Genomic DNA, 22,443 nt, shown 5'->3' on the forward strand with positions numbered 1-22,443 from the left:
TCACATGTGAATAGTGAATTCTGCCTAATTCTCCATATTGCATTTTCTCTTTATTACATATAATCTTCTGTTCCCCATTGATTAACCTACAGGAACACCATAGACATGGAAACATTTAAGGTAACGTACTGAAAGTGTCCACCCAGAAATGTAGGCAGTTGTTTTACTATTGAAGCCATTGCCTGCTTTTTCTGGACTTTAAAAGTCTTTTGGATTACCTTTTTTTTTTTTTTTTTTTTTTAAGAAATTAACCAAAGTACTTCTGATCTGAAGAACCAAACAATCTTGGAAAAAAGATTTAATCATTTTACTGCTGATCCATTTTTGTAAAATGTAGATTTAATTTTCAGTTAGAGAGAAAGGAACATTGATGTTTTATGTTATATTATATAATTGTTAAAACCTTAATATTATATTGTATAATGCTAATGTTATAATTATTTAGCATAACTAATATGTTATAATAATGTTATAACTATTAATTATAATTAAAATATTAATAATTATAATTATTAATTAATTATAACATGTTATAATTACTGTTATAACAATTTTAGACATTTTAATAAATAATTATATTATATATATGATGGAATATGATTATAATTGCACTATAAGGGGGATTTGGTAACACTTATAATAAGGTTGTATATGTTTACATTATATTAAATAAATAAAATATTACTATTTTATGAATATATAGTTAATATTTTATTAATATATTATTTTATAATATAAAATATGATAGATTAATTTTGTATAATTATTAATTATAATTAATATATTTATTATATTAATGATTATAATTATTAATGAATTATGTTATAATTACTGTTATAACAATATTATGTTATACATTTTAATGAATAATTATATATGATATAATATGATTATAATTGTACTTGAAGGGGATTTAGTAATACTTTTCTAATAGGGTTGTACATTTTTCCATTAATTAACATTAATTAATTAATTTTCTTGTTTTAAGCATAAATCCCCACATTTTGTTAGATTTCTCTGAAAACAAGACTTAAGAAGCAGAATGACAAAATATTAAGTATTTTTTGTTGTCTTAAGGATTTTAAGATATTTCGTTTTACCAGAAAATATGACAAAAATACTCAATAAGAAATTGCTTTTGCAGTGTACAGTAAACATCTCATACTAAATCATCGTTCTACACTTTCTGTTCTGATTTTCTAAACCAAATTCAAACTCATTCTGAAATGCATTGTGTAACACTTATTTTTCCAATGAAATGTAACACTCATAGTAAGTTGAGGTATGATAACAGTTGAAGTTTTTGAATGAATATTAATGCAATATCACTAATGTCTGTCCGCTCCTCCCATTGAAATAACAAGCAGAGTTCAAGGGTATCGTGCACATAACCTGTCCTCAAAGCAACTCTTGTAACTAAAACCATATTTAAGACCGCTTTTCACGCTTAACCTTAGCTACGCAAAAATGCAATGCCAATTACACATTTTATTTCAATTACCATGAGATAAAAGGTTTTCATACTTACAGTCAGAGAGCCACATGTGATTCATGCATGTAATAAGCTAACAGCCGTGAGTAATTTATTTCATTGTGAGGTGCAATTAGGGGCCACACAACACAACTGTTGCCAAAGCTCAGTTTGCATTGTTTACTGTGGTATTGTGCTGAAAATACAAACATTTGCACTTAAATACACAAAGTTCTTTGGTCTAACCAGAGTTAAAAAAAAAGAAAACCAGAATCATATGAAAACATACAGTATCCGATCGATTAAACAGCAGTTTCATAAACGCCTTATCCTTAAAACAAGGAAATAATTTTGCAGTTGCATGCTGTGTGTGTGTGTGTGTGTGTGTCTAGTTGTGAAATGAACTGGCTTGACACTTGCAGGTAGTTTCTTCAAGATATTATAATTTAATGTTTTCCCAGCAGATATTTTTTGCTACTTACATAGCAAACGAGGGAATTCGCTATACACCAACAAACAACTGATGCAAAAATCACATTTAATAATAAATGAACGCTTATTAGGTTATTGTAATTATGGAGAACAGCCATCTCCCCTTTTTAAATTAGATTCATTTGTGACCTACATTATGACAGTGTGCTCATCACATAGTAACTCCCATTAAAATTTAAAGGCTATTAACAGGAGAGTGTTATATTTGCATTTTATTATAGAATGTGTTTTTAATTTTTTCAGTCAGTATAATTAGCATTTGACCTAAAAGTGTTGTTGTTTTTTATGCAGAATATAATTTAGTTATTTATTTGCATGAATGCAACAGTAATTTGCATGATAAACAGAAATATTATGATTTTTTATACTTTATAGGAAGTGATTAACTACGTAAACAACAATAAAATAAACAGTGAACAAAATGTAAAAAAGAAACATTATACTGGTAGACACTAATAAATGAATAAAACTGGTAAGCACACTAATAAATTAATTTGCCATTGGGAAATACAGTAGGATAATGGAATTAAATTCTTTAAAGTACTTTATTTTAACATAATATTTTAACATAAAATGGCATTCGCAAACGCATTTTACTTCCATTATGTTACATATTGTATTTCCAAATGAAAAAGGTTATTCGACGAGAAAAATAAATAACAAATAAATAATTCTTAAAAAACATCACAAAGGTAATGCTTCCTTTTAGAAAATTAGTTTTTTTCTTTATTGTTGTATCTTTGATTATATTAGACGAAAAGTCGTTTCAGAGGCGGAGCTAGCGGAACTAAGACCACAAACATTTATTAAGAAAATAAACAGTTTAAATTTTCTTTTTATATTGACTTTAATTGTATCATTTTGTATAATATAAGTGTGGAAAAATGCTTTTCGATGAGTTTGTAAATCTTTGAGGACTGTAACTTTAGCTTTAATAGCTAATACTTCAATGGCCGCAAAAAGCAAGACTTATAGGTTTAAAAAATTCCACCCAAATTGAAACGCGGGAAACCCTTCTCTCTTGACTGGTGTTGACAAGCAGTCCCAGTTGCATATGTCAAGTCCAGGTAATGTGGTCGAGCAGAGCTGAAACATGACTGCTTCACTCCCAAAGGACACGTTGCAAGCTCCACAGCAAAGAGGCCCAGGTCAGAGGTCATGGCCAAAGGATTAATTTAGCACAACTGCTTTGCTAGCATCTGTTTACTTGAGTTATGGGTTGTGGTTTTAAGTGCTGAGCCATCACCCACTGATGCTTTGTGGTGCTATGAGGGATCTGTAAATAAATTGGATGATTTTAGGATGTTTTGTGTTGAGAAATGACCAGAGAGAGTCTTTGTCAGGTGTGACCTGGAGCACTGCCTACTTTGAGGCCGACAGCTAATTTCCATTTAGTCAGTTAAGATCAGTCAACACGAACACAATGGCGTGTGGAGTATTAGCGAGCTGGTGCAAAGTTACCTACATCTGTACAATCATTCACTTAGAGATATTTTCCAAGACCACATCATGCAATTTTTTTTGTTTAATTAGTCTACAAAAGGAATCAAATCTATTCAGATACTCTTGGCCCATTCACTCATGTGTAATCTGCAGCCGAAAGCCATTCACACATCTACCCTTATAAAAATAGAGAGTTCATTGCAAACTTTCGGCAAATTGTCAATTGTTGCCAAAGGTTTGCTGCAGGTTCACCACTACTGGTGAAGAGCTGCAAACTTCTGGCTAACATTTGTGGTGAATAACAAGCTCATATGCATGTGAAAATAATGAGTGGCAAATTGGTAGCAAGCTTGCAGCTAGATTGCCAGAACTCTAGAAAGGTATGCCTATCATCATTCTTTTGTCTTTATTCTGCCCATTAAAACTTTTTTATACACCCATCTTTGCAGTAGTATCAGTGTCAATATATATTTCAATTAACAGAGTGTAATCGGCACGTTATGGCCGTGTATAGCGTGTTAACGCATTAGCGTCATGAATTCAGAATGTAAACAAGACAAATGAAATGTACCTCTAAACACCTCCCCCTGCAGCATGGCCAGTCTCTGAATGTTTGCTAAAAGTATGTCGTTGCTCAGCTGTTTCGAACTTCTTTTTACCTCTGAACGAAGAAGAACTTCTCCGTAAGTGTGCTGGGGCCTTAATGCATTTAAATGTATAGTTCACCCAAAAATACAAATTCATTTACTTGTCTCACCAACATCTCCTTTTGCGTTCCACTTTAAGTCATACTGGTTTTCAAATAAATAAGTAAATCATGACAGAATTTTTATTTTGGGTGAACAATGCTTTTAACTGTTGGTTCTTCCAAAGAACTAATTACTTTCAGTCAAGGTTATGGGAGTGTTCAGTTTATCCCCATTTTGAGACCATGGGGAGACTTTGGATTAACAAACAATTGTTATAACCTTGTTTTGTTTTAAACCCGTAAGACTTTCTTATTTGGTACACAAAAGGAGACATTTTCAAAAAATGTTCTGCTCACACATGTCATACAATGGTGACTACCTCTTTAAGCTTCAAAGTTTCAAAAGTATAATTCAGAAGTCATGAAACTCATGCCTTGTTCTGAAAGCATACAATAAGTTTTGGTATTTTTGTGTGTGTTACAATGGTGTAGTGGACTAAAGCACTGAACTGGTAAGTGGAAGGTTGTTGGTTCAATCCCCACAGCCACCACCATTGTGTTCTTGAGCAAGGCACTTAACTCCAGGTTGCTTGAGGGGGATTATCCCTGTAATCAGGGCACTGTAAGTCGCTTTGGATAAGAGCGTCTGCCAAATGCATAAATGTAAATGTAACTGGACACCACAGAGACATCCACAACACAGAACACTACAAATATTAGCGACATCATGAAAAAACAAGTCCAAAGTTGCTAATAATAAGTGGACATGGTGACTGGAGTAGGCCAACCTGTGCTAAAATTTTGCCACACATGGCCAAACAAATTTAGCCAGGTATGTTTTCTACCATACAATGCCAAAACATTAAAACTGAGAAAAATGGCTTTAAATATTTGTTGTTTAATGTCACTCATTAGTGTCACTGTTCTCTGAACCTGAGTATAGTTTAGCCGAACCTGTCTGTCACAGGAAAGATCGTAGTCTAAGGGTTAGAGTTAGGGTTAAGTGATGAAATGCTGAAGGGAGAACTAACGTTGGTTGCAAATGAAATGATATGCTCAAAATTATCAAAGGTCCCGTAATCGTGTGACAAGAAGTTGGCAACCCTTATTGTCACTTAGTAAGAAACAGTAGTTTACATGATGCTCTTGAAGACACACTTCAAGAGTTCTCTGTTCTCTCTTACCTCAACCATTGAGGTGTATGGATCTTAATCAGTTCAAACCACTGACTGTCCACCCAGGTCTCCTGGTGCTTGTTTGTAGGGTTCTCCCTGGACTGTGGAGCTCTGTCCTGGCCTCTTTCCCAAACACTGTTCCATTGTGCCTGCTGAGCACAGGGGTTTAGATTACAGAGAAACTAGAGCTGTATTAGAATGCAGCGTTCCTGAACTCACCAGAGGACTCCAGCCTCTTGTTATGATTTCCATCAAGGTTTGTTCGAGCTGGCAGGAGTTGAAGGCAAGCAGAGATATCTTCTCTCTGAACATATCCACCAGTGACCACTCTGATAACCCTACTTTCCTTTTCATTGCTCTTTTATTGCTCAATGCTTGCTTTGAGATGCAATTATACCAATACCAATTCTTTTCATGTGTAAATTATAAAGCTTTTAGGGTTTGCAATTTAAAGGCTAACTATACAAACCATTCCTGACTATCTCTTGGTTGTAGAAGACATGAAAATATCTAAAGAAGCAAGCAGGATCACATTACAGATCAAAGTAAGACATTTTGATTGAATCTGACCGCATTGGGGGGAAAAAGAAAAACCTAATAAGTGCACAATTTGGGGCTGCCCCTTGCAACCAATTGTCTAGGTTTTTTGGGACAGTATCATGCTAGTGATTCAAGGTATTCTTTGCAGATTGATCACACCGTAGATTTGGCAACCGTAAGATTTGCTGCTGAAATCGGTCTTTAAAATCGCTGCCCCCAGTGGCTGAAGCTGGAAGTGTTGTTGAACATTTGGGCATGTGTGAGTTCCAGTTTCCAGGCGTAATGTCCACAGAGGGGTACCAAAAGCGAGTTGTATTTTTAGTTGTAAATGATGTTATACAGTCAACCTGAATGCATATTTTATTAAATATACCCCCTAACCCAAATCCCAAACCTAAACCTATCTGTCAGGGGAGTAAAAATGCAACCTCTGAATCGTGCTCACTGAGATAACACATTTGCAAAGAAGTACGTAAATGGACGCTGTTTTGGTCTCAGTACTCTCATGGTCAGGGTTTGGATTAGGGTTTCAGTTAGAGTTAGGAGTGTATTGATGTAATTACAACTCCGGATGCATTGTACTTGTCAGGTCTCATCTGTTCAAAGAAGTAAAGGAAAGACTGCAGTTTTAGTCTTATAACCATTTGTAGTAAAACCATTACCACAAAATTTGCCATGGTTTTATTACAGTTTAACCATAATTTAACCATGACATTCAGTCTTACCATATTTGAACCATGACAATCATGGTAAAACTATAGTAAAAAACAAACAACAATGGTTAAAATATGGTCACTCGTAAAACCATAGTACATTTTGGGGTTACTATGGTTTTACTACAACTACAATAGTTCAACTATGGTTACTGTAGTAAACCCATGGTTAATATTCATAACGGATGGATAAAGCCATTGCCAGGGAACACAAAACTTATTGCAAGAGAACGCAAAACTTTTTCTAAGGGAACGCAAACTATTGCAAGTGAATGGAAAACTATTTCAGAAAATAAATTACCTCCCTGTCCTGTAAGGGGCTTCGTAGAAATCACAGGTAAATTATAGGTTGTACAAGGCCCCAACCCTAAACCTGTCCCTGAAATCTGATCCTGGAAAATGTCCTTGGCAAAATCATGGTCACCCTAAAACCATCACTTTACCATGGTACCTCCACAGTACTTTGCTTCTAAGGGGCCATTAAAAATGCAGTAAATGTCTACATTGAGGGTGATTTAGTAGGGAAGAGACTGACAGAGATTAACAGCTCATTTGCAAACATGCCTCTGGGGAGTGCTCGAGACTCGAGCTATGGCACATGTCCACCTGCATTCACAGCAATACACAGGTTTGATAATGACAGGAACACAAGCCCAACCAGCTAATCTTACATTAGTCAGAAGAGAATTTATGTTGGTGCCCAATGATTAAAAAAGGGCTGTCCACTTTGTTGTGATCATTGCTGACATATCAAAGTTTCCACTTAAGCCGAGGTCTCACTTGAAGTATCCGCATGAGAGATGAGGGATTTTTTCCTACTGTTTCTAGTGGGATTGAGTTGACAGTTTTTATAGATGAGCTGTTAATCCACAGCCTCCCCGTGATCTCAAAACTGTGGGGTAAACTGAACACTCCCATAACCTTGACTGAAAGTAATTAGTTCTTTGGAAAAACCAACAGTTAAAGGCGTCGTTCACCCAAAATGAAAATTCTGTCTGGATTTACTAATTTCTTTAAAAAACAGTATGACTTTCTTCCATGGAATGCAAAGGAGATGTTGGTAAGACAAGTAAATTATGACAGAATTTTCATTTTAAGGTAAAATATCCCTTTTATTTAGCTGAAAGATCTGTACTTTATGGCTTTATTCAGGCAAGCAATTTTTACTCAGTTATTTTAAAAACCTGATGCCAGCACCAACCGTCAGACATGGGATACTTCTCTGGACACTGCATGAAACTTGGACTTAAGATGGACTCCACACAAAATTAATCTGCCACAAGCTTACAGTCGAACTGCACCTTACTAACCTCTGCCTACATCACCTAGGTCAAAGGATGGACTGCACTCTTAAAATGGAATACATAGATAATAAATTAATTGCAGCCTTCATCAGTAAAATGACAAAGGACAATGCATCTGTTTGCACTTCTGCAGTTAAATAAGAATGTAAATTCTAAGACATTAGTCATTAATCTTACAGTTAATACAAAAGCTTTTTGTTTAAACATTGGCCCCAAACACTTATTTAGTTGACTCATTTTAAATCTTGACTTGTAATACACACAAATAACTAATATTGGCATTATATTCATGTTGTTTAGCCAGAGGGGAACTGGCCCCCACAGTGAGCCTGGTTTCCCCCAAGGTTTTTTTTCTCCTTTAACCATTATCTTATGGAGTTTTGCGTTCCTTGCCACAGTTGCCTTAAGATTGTTCACTGGGGGTCTAAATATAAATATAATTATTTATTTATTTATAGTTATTTATTTTAAGGTGGAATTTACAATCATGCTTATTTTTATTAAACCACACTATTATGACTCGAATACATAATTATATTTCAGCCTTTTCCATTAAAGCATAATTTTCTGTAAGGCTGCTTTACAATTAAAAATGACTTGACTTCACATGAAATCCAATATTTAAAAATCCGATCCATACCACTTCCATATGTGGAATTTAAATATAAGCTTTACTGGAATGTGTTTCAATTAGTTTTTGTTGCATTTCAGGACTCAACATGTATATAACGTACTTTTTCAAAAAATGCTTGTTTTCGCTCAGTATTTCCTCATATAGTAAACTTTGTGACATGCACTATGAAGTGAGTAATGAATGCGAGATCAAGTCAGTGATTTTGGACACAATATATGCATGAAATTGTAAAATACCTCCATCTCTTATGTTCTCTAATGTGCCTAATAAGTGCAGCATTGCTGTGAGATGTCATGATAGACATCTGCAGACGCAAAATACCCTTGAAAAAATCGTACAATCTTGAAAACTAGCTGCATACTTGCTGCAAATTTGCCACTCATTATTTTCACATGCAAATGAGCTTGTGATTCGCCACAGATGTTTGCCAGAAGTTTGCAGCTCTTCGCCAGTAGTGGTGAACCTGCAGTAAACCTTTGGCAACAAAACTCATTTGCATGTGAAAATGATCAGAGATGAATTTGCGACAAGTTTGCGGCAAATTTCCCATGAACTCTCGATTTTTGTAAGGGTATCCAGTTTTCCGTCCTCTCTTTCAACACTGACAGCTATTCTCTCAGTTGTTAGAGAAAGACTTTTGGCATTGTGCTAACGCTTGCATCGTTACTAAAGCAACTAGAGTTGACTCAAGATGGCGCCGAGTATGGCTGCTGCATTGCGAGCTCCGACACAACATAGTAGTGTTTTGTTTGTTTTGTTCACAATTCTTATGTTTTTTGTCTTGGATGTTGTCTGCCTTATTGTCTACGACAGACAAACACTTTGGACATTGGTTCAGCAATTTCACACCGTAAACCGGACTTCACATTCCTTAATGCCGACCCGCTGTTTACAAACACGCAAGCGGAGCCCTTTGTCTGGGCAGCACGGCCACGGAAATGCAAAAGGAAAAGGGGAAACAGAGCCGGCGTTCTCATCAGAGTAAGACGCCGCGCAAATCGACCCCCGCTACCCAGTATTCTACTGGCAAATGTTCAGTCTCTGGATAACAAGCTCTGCGAGCTGAAAGCACGGATCTCTTTCCAACGAGATACAAGGGACTGCTGCATTATCTACCTTACGGAAACTTGGATGTCTGCAGAGATTCCAGACTCAGCCATTGAACCCGTGGGGTTCTCTGTGCACCGAGCGGACAGAGCGTAAGACCTCTCAGGTAAAAGCAGAGGAGGTGGTGTATGTCTTATGATCAACAAATCCTGGTGTGATCAGAGGAACGTACATTCTATCAAGTCTTTCTGCTCTCCTGATCTGGAATCTCTTATGCTTCTGTGTCAACCATTCTGGCTACCGAGGGAATTCACAGCGGTCATTATCACTGCTGTGTACATTCCCCCACAAGCCGACACAGACCGGGCACTCAAGGAACTGTATGGGAGTATAAGTGAGCAGGAAACCGCACACCCTGAGGCCGCGTTCATTGTGACAGGGGACTTTAATAAAGCCAGTTTAAAATCAGTCGCACCAAAATACCACCAGCACATTAGTTTCAACACACGAGGGGACCGGGTTTTGGACCATTGCTACTCTCCCTTCCGGGATGGCTACAAATCCCTCCCCCGCCCACCATTTGGCAAATCGGACCACTCTTCCATTCTGCTTCTGCCCGCTTACAGGCAGAAATTGAAACAGGAAGCACCCACCCTCAGAATGATCCAGTGCTGGTCGGACCAATCAGACTCTACGCTACAAGACTGTTTTGATCACACGGACTGGGAGATGTTCCGGTCCTCCTCTGATGACGACATTGAGCTTTACGCTGAAAGCGTAATGTGTTTCATCAGAACGTGCGTAGAGGACGTGGTTCCGACCAGAACAATACGGATCTATCCGAATCAGAAACCTTGGATTAATAGCAATGTTCGCGAGGCACTTAATGTGCGGACCTCCGCTTTTAATTCCGGAAACACGGAGGAGCATAAACAAGCCAGTTATGCCCTCCGAAAAACTATTAGAACCGCAAAACGCCAGTACAGGAGCAAGATTGAAGGACAGTTTAACACCACCAACTCTAGAAGCATGTGGCAGGGAATTAACATCATCACGGACTTTAAAGGGAATAAAAACTCCGCCATGAACACCGCCTCCTCTCTCCCGGATGAGCTAAATACTTTTTATGCTCGTTTCGAGGGAAATAACACCGCCCTCGCGGAGAGAGCTCTCGCGGCTGAAGCTACAGAGGTTAGTTCACTCTCCGTCTCTGTAGCGGATGTAACCCGATCCTTCCGACGGGTGAATATCCGCAAAGCCGCGGGCCCAGACGGCATTCCGGGCCGTGTCATCAGAGCGTGCGCGAACCAGCTGTGTTTTAACGGACATTTTCAACCTTTCCTTCTCTTTGTCTGTAGTCCCCACATGCTTTAAAACATCCACCATTGTGCCTGTTCCAAAACAATCAAAAATAACTTGCTTAAATGACTGGCGTCCTGTTGCTCTGACCCCCATCATCAGCAAATGCTTTGAGAGACTAATCAGAGATTACATCTGCTCTGTGCTGCCTCTCTCTCTTGACCCACTGCAGTTTGCTTACTGCAACAACCGCTCCACTGATGATGCCATTGCATCTACAATACACACTGCTCTCTCCCACCTGGAAAAAAAGAACACTTATGTGAGAATGCTGTTTGTAGACTACAGCTCAGCATTCAACACCATAGTGCCCTCCAAGCTAGATGAGAAACTCCGGGCTCTGGGCTTAAACAGCTCGCTGTGCAGCTGGATCCTGGACTTCCTGTCAAGCAGACGCCAGGTGGTTAGAATAGGCAGCAACATCTCCTCCTCACTGACCCTCAACACTGGAGCCCACAGGGCTGTGTTCTCAGCCCACTCCTGTATTCCCTGTACACATGACTGTGTGGCAACACATAGCTCCACTGCCATCATTAAGTTTGCTGATGACACGACGGTGGTAGGTCTGATCACTGACAATGATGAAGCAGCCTACAGAGAGGAGGTGCACACTCTGACACACTGGTGTCAGGAGCACAACCTCTCCCTCAACGTCAGTAAGACAAAGGAGCTTGTGGTGGACTTCAGAAGAAAAGACAGAGAACACAGTCCCATCACCATCAATGGAGCACCAGTGGAGAGAGTCAGCAGCTTCAAGTTCCTGGGTGTCCACATCACTGAGGAACTCACATGGTCCATCCACACTGAAGTCATTGTGAAGAAGGCTCATCAGCGCCTCTTCTTCCTGAGACGGCTGAGGAAGTTTGGAATGAACCGCCACATCCTCACACAGTTCTACACCTGCACTGTAGAGAGCATCCTGACTGGCTGCATCTCCGCCTGGTACGGCAATAGCACCGCCCACAACCGCAAAGCACTGCAAAGGGAGGTGCGAACTGCCAGACACATCATCGGAGGTGAGCTTCCCTCCCTCCAGGAAATATATACAAGGCGGTGTGTGAAAAAAGCTCGGAGGATCATCAGAGACTCCAGCCACCCGAGCCATGGGCTGTTCTCACTGCTACCATCAGGTAGGCGGTATCGCAGCATCAGGACCCGCACCAGCCGACTCCATGATAGCTTCTTCCCCCAAGCAATCAGATTTCTGAACTCTTGATCTCCCACGATCAAATACATCAGCACTACACTTTATTACCCTTACTCTTATATCTCACACCGGACTGTCATAAATTATATTATTATTATTATATTATATTCTCTCTTAACAACTGACTATCAACCGACAGCCTGAATGTCAGTACAGTACAATACTGTACATTCTATATATACTATATATACTTTTTTATATATTTTTATTTTTTATTTTTATTGAATAATGTGTATCTATATAGTGCGTATTGTATACTGTACAGTGTATGTTATTATTTGTATATTGTTGAGTGTAATTATGTGTATATCAGATGTTTAAATTGTGCTGTGTTAATTTGATGTTATTGTAAATTGGTACTGTCTCATCACTGTCACGACTGCTATGTTGATCGGAACTGCACCCAAGAATTTCACACACCATTGCACTTGTGTATATGGCTGTGTGACAATAAAGTGATTTGATTTGATTTAGAGATGCACTGACAAATCGGCCAAACATCTTTTGTTTAAAACAATTGTTTAAAAACAGCCGACGATTAGGGCCGATTATTTTCTGTCAAAAAATTACGTTATTATTTAGATTTCTTTCAAATTTGTGCAATTATTGTGCAAAAATCTGTCAGTTCTAGCTAAGATCCTGGAGACCTTGATAGGTAACCAACTTTTTTCAGATGTTTTATCTGTTTATAATGGGGTCCCACAAGGTTCAGTGTTGGGTTCCCTGTTGTTTATTATTTGCATTAACAATTTGGGATGTAATGTTCAGGATGCAAATTTTCATTTGTATGCTGATGGTATGGTTGTTTATTGTTCTGCTTTTAAATTAAAAACCGCTTTAGAAAATTTACAGTTAGCTTTTGAAAAAATAGAAATCCAACTTCAATATTTAAAATTCGTTTTAAACCCAGACAAAACCAAATTTATGATTTTTACTAAATCAAAAATATCTCAAAATGACTTAAATCCAATGGAGACTGTTTAAGGGGCTGAAATTGAGATTGTGTCCACCTTTAAATATTTAGGTATCTTATTAGATAATAGCCTGACGTTTAAAGCACACATTGATAATTTGGTGAGGAAGTTGAGAGTGAGGTTGGGATTCTATTTTTAGAAATAAGTCTTGTTTTTCTTTTAATATTAAAAAAAAAAAAAAAAATAGTTGCTGCTACTTTTTTCCTGTATATAATGGTAATATTGCATACAGAAATGCTTCAGCTTCATCATTATATATGCTCAACACAGTTTATCATAGGGTTCTTAGAGTTATTACAGAATGTAAGGTTTAACTCATTGTGTACTGTATGCAAAGGTTGACTGGCCTTTGTTAAATATGCGTAGGCTGTTGCATTGGTTTGTATTTATTTATAAAGCACTGGTTGGTTTGTTACCATTATATCTTACAACTTATGTTAAAATCCAGAGCAATTTACATTATAGCTTATGATCAGAAGATTTATTACCTGCATTAGTACCTAAACTGAAAACGGAATTTGGAAAGAATGCCTTTGCTTTTGCTGTTCCCTTGTCTTGGAATTCTCTTCAGCAAACTTTGAGACTGCAGTGTTTGGTGCCTTTAAGTGATTTTAGGAGACATGTCGAAGATTTTTTTTATTTTTTATATACAGTCTCTGTCAGTGTGTTAATGCATAGTTAGGCTTACTACATCTGTGCCTGTATCGATTGTCCCTTGTTTTAAATTGTATGTTTATTGCTGAATTGTTTTATGCAGCCATTTTGGCCAGGTTTCTCTTGGAAAAGAGATTTTTAATCTCAAGAGATTAACCTGGAAAAATAAAGGTTATAATAATAATAATAATAATAATAATAATAATAATATTCATGCATCCCTGATGCAACCAAAGTAGATACACCGGATATTGAATGCTTTGTCTGAACAAACAGATATTTCTCCATCGTTTGCTAAATGTTTGGACATACTTATCTGTAGAGTGAACAAACCCTTTCAAAAGGTTAGCAATTTTTTATGGGCCCAAACGGAAGTGTGCAATGTCTGAAATCTAGACAGTTTGGCAGACAACCATTTAATTCCACTCTGGAAAATAAATCAATTGGATCAGAATTTTCACTTTTATTGTATTGGAATTCAGGTTTTCATGCTAAACCTTGTTGATTTCATTGCAACGTCTCTTTCTTTGCATGTAGGGATGAATTATTTCTTAGGCATCGATGCCAATAAGTCAAACAGAAAGGTTGTAGTCCGCCTGAGGAAGCTGTTTAAATTTTGCTTTTATTCATCCTCAGTAAAGTGTGACAGTAATTTGCACACTGTCTTCAGGGTCAAATTTGCTGCGCCTCTCAGTTTCAGACAACAAAATGAAGCCATTTGGATCATCAGGATGTTTTGTTGACTGTCACTTAATTGATACCAGATCCACAATATACTGTGAACCATCCTAAAATAATACAGTCCATATGCCCATATCATGGTTTAACCAAAGGCTTACATTTTCGAATTACACTCTATAGTCAGGATGTACCACATTGGTGGAATCCTCTGGGTTGGTAATGCTATAATATTCCAATATACCAAGTCTTCTCAAGGTATACTGTACCAACTCCTTGGTCAACCCTCTCTGGGACCCATAGTAATCTACTGGTTAAGGAGCAGTTGTTAACCTGTATAGAGGTTAACTCACCAACATTTAATATGTTCAGAAGGATTTACTTTTTACCATTTTGACCTCTTACCTCCCAGGTCCCATATACAATGGACATTGTGCAGACACCTTGAACAGCTTTTCAGAGGGACTGCTTTAGCTAAAGTCGTTCACCGATTTGACTAGTCACATGTTTCCCATTGAGAGCACTTTAATTCCATCGTGAAATATTTCTGTAAGCCTTTGATTCAAACCAGAGACTATGGAGTACTCCTCCACTGTAGTTCTGTACCCGCATTTATGGCCCATCCTGGAGTGATCTACTCTAGCATGGATTTGGGGCTTTCATTTTGACCATTAAATCTTCCAAAAGCTGTATTAAAGGTTATTTTACACTTCATTATTGCAAATGGACCTCAGAAGCATGAAACGCAAGGCAGAAATTAAAGCAGGAACGAGCAGAGGGTATGGTTATTTGCAGCGCAACTTGGTTTCCTTTTATTTAGAACACTTGAATGGCTCAATACTGATCTGGTTTCATAGGATGCTACAGTGAACCCTGACCAGCGAGCCATTCCATACTGAAGCAGCAGTAATCAATTAAATGTTTGACCTGTTTGGGAACGGTTTCATGCACTGCTTCAGTCGCAGGCCTGAGCATCAAGAGTATTCATTTCATCCCCATAGTCAACTATAATTTTTGATTATCAAACTATGCCTAAAAATTCAATATATGATGGAGGGAGGTAGTCTTGATTTATAAAATATACAGTGGGGTCTAAAAGTCTGAGACCATTAGAGAAATTCTGATTTAGTACCATTTTTTCATAAAAGAAATTTCAATATATTATCAACATAACAATTTCAGAACTTTTTAGTATTTGGTATGTCTCCCTTTTGAGTTACTGCAGCATGCACTTGAGCTGACATGGACTCTGCAAGTTTCTGCAAAAACTGATGATCCGTGTTATACGGCACGATTTGAGAAAGTTTTAATGTAAGTAAGGAAATCTGACCGTCTGTACAAAGGAGTTCACCTGGTCAATGTCACGAATGTGCTTACTTGATTAGTGACCAAGAAATAGTTAAGAATCTTAAATAGCCCTAGATGGAAGCACCAGTTTAAAGTTAATAACTTTTTAATGATCAACTTGTTTCTTACATAAACCTATCAATTTGCTTCAGAAGACATTCATTGATAGACTGGAGTCGTGTGGATTACTTCTATGCCACCTAAATATGACTTTTGGGCCATCAAAGTACTGGCACCCATGTACTTCCATTATAAGGACCTGACAGAGCTCTATCTTCTTCTAAAAATATTCATTTGTGGTCTGCTGAAGAAAGACAGTCATACACATCTGGGATGGCATCAGGGTAAGTGAATAATGAGTGAATTTTAATTTTTGGGTGAACTATTCATTTAATCGAGTTTTCAATAAAATAAATAAATAATAATAAAAAAAACGACCTCTCTACCCAAAACTGTAGCCTAAACCTAACCGATAGTGTCAAAACGCAAATGTGAGATGAAAAACACAATTGCTGAAGCAAACGTCAGTTTGTGGTGTTTCTATATCACTTTTGACTCACATGTCAACACGCATGCTCTTCAGGACTCGTACTCTAGTCCTTTGCATCACAATCGATCAGTTGAGCTACTGTGCAATTCACAAGCTAGTAAATATAGTTGGTTATGCAATTCCAATGTTAAAATTACTTAAAAATAATTTAGATAAAATGAAGGTATAGTAACGTGATTTAACCCTTTCGCACATGCAATCAAACTGGTGTGATTACACTAGGCTAGGCACAGAGGCATATGATAAAACCGGTGTGATCTGCAAACGTAGAAAGTTTGTGTCGACACACCCGGAGTAGACATTTTCAAGCCATTGCGTCCCATCAACAGATGCTCCCGGTGTAAATAGGATGTCAGCACCAGAAACTATCATACAGTCATTACATTTGAAATATTCATGAATGGAACTGGTTACTTACTGTTTTGCATTGGGTCCAAGTGTTTTTAACTGCCCAATCATTCAATAACAGTTCATTTGATGACTGGTTTACAAGCAATCCACATTGATATGAGCCAAAAAAACATGCAATCCACGCTGAAATACACTGAAGACACATCCACATCCACATCCACAGCCAGTTTCCAGTGTCATCCTGCACTGAAATGCACATCGTCGGAAACTCATCTAAACAGTCAAAGGTGTCCATCCAGCGCATGTTTTCATACACCAACAATTAAAAATAGTGCAGATGGGTGAAAGAACATGTCCATGTGCTCAAAAGAGCAAGAAGCAGCAGCTGAATGACAGAGAATAGCTTTTCCTTTTCAGAGTTGTAACTTGACACCACATCTTTAAAAAGTGGCCCGAGATATGTATCAAGCAGTCAAATACGCCTGTCTGTGTATGTTTAAATACAAAAATAATTTAAAATATTCCAGATGGGTCCCTTTTGGTGTTCAGGAATAGTTAGGCTTCACTCTCTCACAGTTTACGAACTGAAGCACCAGTGGGCGGGGCCAAGGGTGCAATGATTTTAAGTAGGTGTTAATGTTTTTGAGGTGTAGAGGTGGTCATTAATGAATGAGCCCCCTAACCACATAGGTAAGTCTAGAACTTAGCGCAAGTAGAGAACGAGGTGTTTTTGCAGCTTGGTTTCAATAAATGCTTTTATTGCATTAGGTTTACATTAAGTTCTGAAATTTACAGTATGTTTTTATAGTAGAAAGTCAAAATATCAAGAAAAATGTGATTCCTCATGACATGACCCCTTTAAAGAACTCACGCTGGGGGATCTGTCAGTACAGGAGAAACCCAAGTGCGAAAAGGTTAATGAGACCATGTTACTTTTCTTTGTTTTAAATGTTAAAAATGCTAAAGCATCAGGGTGAGTATATTTTCAGGTTCAGGTACTTCTGTGGAATTCAACACATCGGGTCTGAATTTAGGTGGGAAAAAAATCAGAACTAGCACACCGATTTCTCGTGATTATGTTGAATGTGCAATTGTTACCTCAAGAATATATTTTATCTTTAAAACCAATAAAATTACTTTTGCTGGTATAACCTTATGTTGTTAGTCTTGATTTAGTCATGTTAAATAATACTTTTGACTTGAATAATACCAGTTAATTTAGATGTTACCAAATAAAACACATTTTTTAGGTTACCTGACAAAACATTTCTTACAGTGTATGTGCACTTTAAGTCATGCAGTACTGTATTCTAATGCATTAACGTTTGTTTAAATGCATTCTAGCATATGGCAAAGAATTCCACACTCAAACCTGGAAGAGCATCAGAAATGTGTGAAACCATGCGGCTATGCATCTGTGAAACTGTCTGCATTTAAATGAAGATTCCTTTGAGATCACAGTCTTGCTTCTGCCAGAAAAAATTCATTTTACATCTGAGTTTGACAGATTGTGTTTTGGATTTGTTTGTCTTATTAAGCAGGCATTGCATCTGTCCATGTTTTTAAAGTGCTGACAATCACTTCAACTGCTTTTGAAACAAAGAAAAACCACAGAAATTTGATAACTTCAAACAAGCATGAAATCAACCAACAATACTTTTGCCTGTTGGTGTTCACATTGTTTATATTCCTTCCCCACTGATTCATACATTATGAAATGGTATTGAAAGGTATTTGCTAAGTCACGCATTACTCTTACTATTGCACATACATTTCAGCTAGACTCTGAGAAATTAAACTCAAGTGATTAAAATAATTCCATCTCAAATTGAATTTTGACAGAAAGATTGTCATGTTTATTCACAGAAAATACCCACTCAAATCACATCAAATACCCACTTACATATATTCTCTTTACATTTACACACTTCAGTTAAGTTTTTTGTTGTTTCTCTTGTGCCTACCAAATCCACCCATTTCAGTTCTTTTAACCTAATCAGAAAATGCTTATCTCAATATTTATCAATAAGATAAAGTGTATTGTATCACAATGTATTGATCTTTGCCCCCTGGGTTGACACCCGATCTGTTTTTCATTTATTATTCCACATTTTTCAAGGATTTGTGCATATTGCATCTAATTGAATCACTCAGGCAAACCCCTCAAGCATTACTTTAACACATTTCATGATATCGGTGGTGTCACTGTTTTAAGATCTCCTTCCCAGTCCAAGTGGATTGGAATAAAGTTATTTTAATAAAGGCCCTACACACCCCAATTGTTTCACCCTGATTTAATAAAGGGTTATTAAGGGGGAAAATTACGTTCTGGTGCAATGGCCTCCTGGGGGAACATGTAGTGTGAAAGTGTCTGTATTTTAGCAACCTTGTGGGGTTTTCTGTTTTTCTTGCTATGAGATATTAAAACAAACCACATATTGTTGGCCTGTGTTTTGAGAAATGCAGTCTCATCATGCAGTTAGAAGAAGCAGGCAGAAAGAAAATGCTGGCAAATACATGGGTTTTTACAGGGAAAGGAAGGCACATCTGCCCCCTATTATCAAAAGCTGAGGTCACACTACTTAAAGTAAACAAATAAATTATGTAGATTTTTTACATTTGTTCAGGAAACCTGTGTGAAATAATTATTTTTGCAATTCTGTTTTCTGACACTGGTGACTCATAAATTACACATTTCACCTTTAACACAAAGCAAACACAAGCAATATTTAAGAGTAATGGACTGATACTTTGAGATTTTTTTTTTTTGTATTAAGCTGCATAGATGCGAGTTCTTTAAAAATGCTATCACACGCTGATATGTTTGGTAACACTTTACATTACTATTCTGTTTATTAAGGGTTTATGAATCATTAATAAGTCATTTACAAATGCATTATAAATAATTGGAATGCAGTTATGACAATAAGAATGAAAAGAGTGACTTTCATGCCATACTTCTCAAATCATAAGCATTTTAACTTACATTTTATAAATATACTTATTCATACTTATATTAATCAAAACATAAAATACATGCTTATACATACTTAAATTAATCAAAACATAAAATGCCCTAATTCATAATTTGTTTCACAATACATTAAAAATAGACTATTATAGTCAGATTAAAAGGAGGGATTGTGTCATTTTGTGTTTATATTCATTAGTGTAATGTTTTGACTCACTTGTGTTGTCACTTTTCTTGTCACGTTAATCTCAAAAGAATGGTTCTACTCCGAGTGCTGTCTAAATTTAACTATTCCTAGTTACCTAAAATCCTCTGTAAAAATACTTTTCAGATCTTCATGCTCATACACAGCATATATCATATAATAAATCCTGATGACAATTAAACCATACTTTATGTACATAGGTTATCTAATGCTCTACATGTGTCCATTTTCATAGGTTAGTAATGTTTAATAACGGTTATTAAGCATTTATAACCTCATGTAAAATGGCTCAGTATTTGGCAAGTTTTGCATAAGTCACCCCTTTTATGTATGTTGTTATAACCACATTTCAGTGACTTATAATGCATTTGTAAATGAATTATTACACTATTATAAATTAATTAACTCACATGAAAAGTGCTGTTGAGAATGGGCGATCTCCAAATGGCATACTACCCATCCTACTCTTACTGCTTCTGTCATGCATGGCAGAAATAGTAAGAGCAGAATGGGATAGTACGACATTCCAAACACCTCCAGCATCTTGTTCTGCTTTTAGCGCTCGCACTGCCCACATAATGATACTTCTTTGGAATTGTCCGGTAATCATAAGCTGGCGCTTCGTAAGATCAGTGACGACAAGATCAAAGTTGAAATTGTTTGAATTCTGAGCAGTGTGTCGACAGACTGTACACGATAGAATGAGCAAGCCTACCTCAGCGATCCCACATCAATGCCATTTATCGTATGTTTGGCTTTTAGGTGATATTAAGACATGTCGTGCTTCTGTGTTAATTAAATTCTGCCTTACAAAGGCTGGAGAGCTCTTGATTTTTGTCACAAGTCCCATCTGTGTTTGTTTCGTAAGAGGACAGTTGTAGCTACACAAGCTTGATTTTGTGAATCATTTAATTATGGAATGTCCAAGCAAGTGTGCATTTCTGCAATGTGCATTATAGTGGGCAACAGCGTCTATGCACAAGTCAAAGGACTTCATTATGACATTTTTGGGTGCTTTTTAAGCTTTAAAGTGAGTCACTATCAACTGCTATCATATTCAAATCACTGAATGGATCATTCTTTAAAACATCTTTTGTGCTTTAGTTGATAATGTGACAACTTAAAATTCTCTAGTAAGGATTTGGATACAACTGCTAACACAAGCACAGTCAGCTTTTCTCATTCTAACTTTCTCTGTCGCTCTCCCTCTGCTCATTATCGGCCGTCTGTTTGATGTGGTGAGCTGCGGGAGCTGCATTTGAAGTCTGTGTGGTCCGTCTATCATGAACATGCTAATCCAGTGGAAAACTGAGCTCCAGACACCTGTTACAGTCAACATCTGTCCCCAGCACAGCTGTCTTCCCGTGCCCTTCACACGGAAGCTTGGAAGGACACCATATGAAGTGGCTAATTTAGCAATGACATTGTGCAGGAGGGTATCCTCTCATTTAGAAACATTTCTCAATGGATTTACTCAGTGGAATTATTCTTGAGTGATTGCTTGAAATAATGCAACCACAAAATAAACACTAAACGATTGTCTTTGTTCACTGAAATTAAACAAGCAAATACACATTTTCTTCTTTTTTTAATTATTTAATGTAAATGAAGGGGGAACACTTATCTAGAGACCAGAATATAATAGAAACTTGACAGTTAGTTAACTTGGGCCAGTAGGCAACAACCTAGCAAGTGCTGTAGCAATCCAGAAACTCCCTAACAACAGCATATCAACATGTTAAATACACTTTTTACCATGACACCAAAAACAACCACCCACAACACCCTAACAACCAACAACACTCTAACAACCACCCAAAACACCATACCACCAACAACACCATAACAACCACCCACAACACTCTAACAACCACTAAAACACCCTAACAACAACCAACAATACCCTAAGAACTACCAACAACACCCTAACAACCACCCACAACACTCTAACAACCACCCACAACACCATAACAACCACCCACAACACTTTAACAAACACCCACAACACTCTGACAGCCACCCACAACACCATAACAACCACCCACAACACCATACAACAATCCATAACACCCTAACAACCACCAACAACACCATAACAACCACCCACAACACCATAACAACCACCAATAACACTCTAACAACCACCCACAACACCCTGGCAACCACATAGCAACACCCTGCAAGCCACCCACAACACCAAACATTGTGGCAAATATTATTATTATTTTTTTTGTTTTTTTTTTACAGGAAAACACTTCAGAAAATGTGAAAGCCCAGTTTTGTACAGTGTAGTAATACAATGCAAATAATAATATTAAAATAACATTTTTTTGTTTGTTTTTTTGTTGGGCTGTTCGATTCCAGAAATTTGGGAATTGACTCCAATTCCTGGTTTTGGAATCGATTCCAAGAGTCGATTCCAGACAAATGTTTTCAATTCTGAAAAAAATGGGAGGTAAAGTTAAATCTCATAATAAACATCTCTCTTCTAAGCATTCTTTGCACTATTTATAATAGCATGAACAACATTTACTATTAATAGGTCCATTCTAAAATTAAATCAGGGCCTATATACACATACCAAAGCAAGATGCTTCAATCCCATGAGATAAATTTTAGGGCAGTTTGAGTAGATGCAGC

The sequence above is a fragment of the Myxocyprinus asiaticus genome, chromosome 49 (assembly GCF_019703515.2).
Source record: "Myxocyprinus asiaticus isolate MX2 ecotype Aquarium Trade chromosome 49, UBuf_Myxa_2, whole genome shotgun sequence".
NCBI lineage: Eukaryota > Metazoa > Chordata > Actinopteri > Cypriniformes > Catostomidae > Myxocyprinus > Myxocyprinus asiaticus.